Source organism: Microtus ochrogaster, unplaced genomic scaffold (assembly GCF_000317375.1).
Source record: "Microtus ochrogaster isolate Prairie Vole_2 unplaced genomic scaffold, MicOch1.0 UNK9, whole genome shotgun sequence".
In the NCBI taxonomy this organism is placed as follows: Eukaryota; Metazoa; Chordata; class Mammalia; order Rodentia; family Cricetidae; genus Microtus; species Microtus ochrogaster.
The window spans coordinates 598,793-602,755 of NW_004949107.1; positions in this window are offsets into that span (position 1 = coordinate 598,793).

Sequence of the window (3,963 nt, forward strand, 5' to 3'; positions counted from 1 at the left end):
ATGTATAAAATATTTAACAATACTAAATTTAAATTTTATAGTCATTAATGCCCTTAATATCCTTAACAGTTACATACACCAAAGTCTAGAAACAGAAGCAAGTTTTATTCAAAACTGCTGCAGGGAATGAAATTCTAACTAGCCAGGGCTACAGAAAGTAATTGGACTCTGTAGCCCTAAGAAAGGGCTACAAGTTTCTTTTTGTGGTCCAGGATTACACATCAGACAGAGAATACATTTTGAGATTTGCCATTATGCGACTGTATCTTGGGAGTGCTGACTCTAACTGAAGCTTAGACATTTATAGTATCTCGGGAACGTTGACTTGAGCCTGAACTAGAAGATTTATGATATTCTGGGTATCTCCATGTCCCAAGACATAACACTCTCTGGGTACCTCTGGGTCCAAGGGAAATATGAACCCAGACTTCTGATTGGTTAGTTAAAATGTTTATATAGTTGTGGGTTTATAGTTGTGAGGAAATTGTCATTCCTCTGCCATGAAGAAGGCAGGGTAAAAGGTCAAAGCAGCTGATACACTCAGAAATATAGGTTATAAATATACAACTTTCTCATTTTCTTGAATTTTTCATTAGTTTAGCTTTATGATTCCTTTAAAAATTCCTTATAGGATTACCTCTCAAGATAGATAATAAAGTGATTAATTCTTTATAACTGCAATTTACAGCCTGTCAAAATATAAGTTATTTAGATATATTGCATGTAAGTTTTTGGGATGACTCTATTTTTAATATTTTCCCTATAATCATTCATTTGAGATATGGAATGTAACCCCCATTGTGACTTCTCTCTTGCCTAAACGGTTCTGTGAGGGTATAATATAAGCTGTAAGGGAATGAAGAAAATCACAGGAAGGTGTTAAAATGGACGAAAAGGAAAATTTCAAGAATGAGAGAGTTAGAAGGGAAACATCAAGAGTAAAGACAGAGTTAGAGAATGCAAAAGAACAGTGAAGACTGAAAGAAGGAAGTCATTCATAGTGTGTGTCTCTTTTCCCCTAACACCCTCATATCGAAAAGTCTTAGTTTGAGCTGATGCTATGGCATTCCCTTTGAGCACTGTGCTGTCTGGAGGCTGGTCTCCTCAGGCAGTGGTACTTAAGGCCTTGGAAAAACAAGAACAAACCAAACACAATAGTAGTAATGGGAAGAAGTATCATCAGGGTATAAATCAATAAATGGAATTGAAGATAATAACAAAATTAATCAATGGAATCAATTGTTACTTGAAAACTAAAAAAAATGAGAAATCATTAGCCAGATTAACCAAGATAAAGAGCGATAACAGCAAAATTAATATGATTAGAGATTAAAAGAGACATCCTGACAAATACCAGTGCAATTCAGAAAACCATACAGATATACATTAGAAATCTGGAAAATCTAAGAGAAATACATTTCTTGATACATATGACCTATCAAAGTTAAATGGAATGTTATAAATAACTTATACAGACCTATAACAAACTAAATGTTAAGATGTTATTATTGAAAACACTATACTGTTTGGACATGTTATATAGAAAATTAAATGAAAATCTATTTAGTAGTTTCTTCTTGGTAGCTGGAAGGAAGCTAGAGGAGAAAAACGTGTTATTGGCCTTATCCAGTTGTGGAACATTCATACTATAATACTTATATGCCACACAAAGTTACTCAGGGGCCAACAGTGGCATGAGTGTTTTGTGGGAAACCAATTTCATCCTTAATGAAATTGAGGGCTACTCCACTGAAAGTAATATCTTATGGTACTGTAACCCTAGTCAAAGCGTTCGGGAGGTTACAGGCTAGAGAGTAATCTGCTGTCGATATTTTGCTAAAGTCAAGATATAATCTTAGTATGCTTATATGCACAGTCTAACGCTTCTCTCTAAAAGCTTTTTGAAGTGGGAACTAATTGCGGTGTGGGTGTCTGTTGAGTACTCAGTCCTAAAAAGGATATCTATGCCTCTACTTCAAGGCCCAGAAAACATAGTAGAAGAGGGAGTGGAAGTATTGGAGAGCTGAGGGATGGCGGGGAACACTATTATGCCTTGTCTTCTGACTGGAATGTGACAGTGCAGCTAGAAACTCAAAGCACCAATGGTTATAAAGACACGACCTGCACAAACAAAAAACAAGAGTAAGTGTGAGGACTAGTTGGAAAGAAGAGGGTCCATGTGCATGAAGGAGGCTACAAAATGATAATGGTGAAAATATGATTACAATCCACTGTAGTCACATATGAACCTGTCAATAATAAGAAAAATATATGTCTTGCGAAGGAGTTTTGAATATCACGTCATATTCTGCATAAGTACATCCTCGATGTGATTTTATTTTGTTAGGTGCATCTCAAAAACTCCAGTAAATATAAATTTATGTGATGTCATAAAATTTGTTTATTTCAAAATCACTGAAAATATCAGATGCCTTAAAAGTCCAAATTGTTTGACCCCCTAATACATGCATAGAGGAAGGCAGAAACACCTTGCTTGTTGTATTGGGATGTTAAGCAAAAATATATTTCTGCTTTGATTTTCTCACAAAAAAATCACAAAGTAGAAAGGGTAGTACTTTCAAACATAGATCTATTTTAAAGATAAAATACACAATAGGTAAGGATTCTTTAAATGTATGACAAGGATCATCAACATAATTAGAAATTGAAGTATCAAGTTTTATCATATTTTCTTAAAGTTTAATTGCAATGAGCTCAATGAATGGCAGATATATTTCTTCTAGGACCTACACATTCTACAAAGATATATGCAGAAGCTCTACTTTTACATAGTGACATCCTAATGATTATCATACTATTAATAATTGAAACATAATTATCATCTGGTAATATGTATCATTGAGAAACACTAACATTTTGGCTCCTCATCCTGTGTGTGTGACATATATTTTGAATTTTGGGTAATCTCTTTTTGCTTGAGTACTGACTGTATTTACAATAATTTACAGTAGAAACAGAACTGTAATGAATTTACAGCACAGATTAAGTGGGCATTCAGCTAAGCACTTTCCTATCTCCATGTCTTGATTATGATAACATTAGCACTTTTAATGTTGAGGCAAACAGAAGAGCCACAAATGAACAACTAAATGTGTTAAACTTAGTTACACAACTTATTCCAGCAACTCAATTGTTAAAATGAAATATTTTATGCTGCTGATTTAGTCACTGAGTTGTAAACATTGTATAAAATTTTCCTCTGTAGACAAGGGGAAAAAGAGGTATCAAACAAAATGAAATGTTAAATCTTTAATTTGAAGACATATCATCAATATATATGCTGATGAAGTATTCAGAGTAGTATAATATTTGCATTTACAGAAAATAGCCTTACAGAATTGTGAAAATATTGAAGACAGATGGCAGCTTTCAAAAAGATTCTGAACGGTATTGTAAACAAATTCTTAAAATTCATAATCTGTGTAATGCTGAAATAATAACACCCACTTCTAGTACTTTAGAACTACTCCATACTTCATACTCCAGAAGCATGCTCATGTTTTTGATTTTGTAGGTAGAAAACATAGTTTAATGAGAGAGCCACTGAATGTTTTGCTAATGGTCTAGAATGTCATCGAGGCCAAAATATATAAATCAATATCAAATCCATTTTTTGAGACAGGGTTTTTCTGTCAAGTACTAGCTGTCCTGTAAAACTTACTTTGTAGACCTGCCTGGCCTCAAACTCAGAGATATACCTGCCTCTGCCTTCCAAGTGCTAGGATTAAAGGCATGTGCCATTTTAATACACACACACACATAGAATATATTTATTATATATTGAATGTATATTGAATATATATTCTGTGGGAACTCCTTCATCCTATATCCTTTAAAATACTTTAAGATTTTGAAGTGCACACTTGAGTGCCCATTTGAGTGCACACACTCTCTCTCAGCTGCATTATAATATAAGAGACCACACACAAATAATATATATGT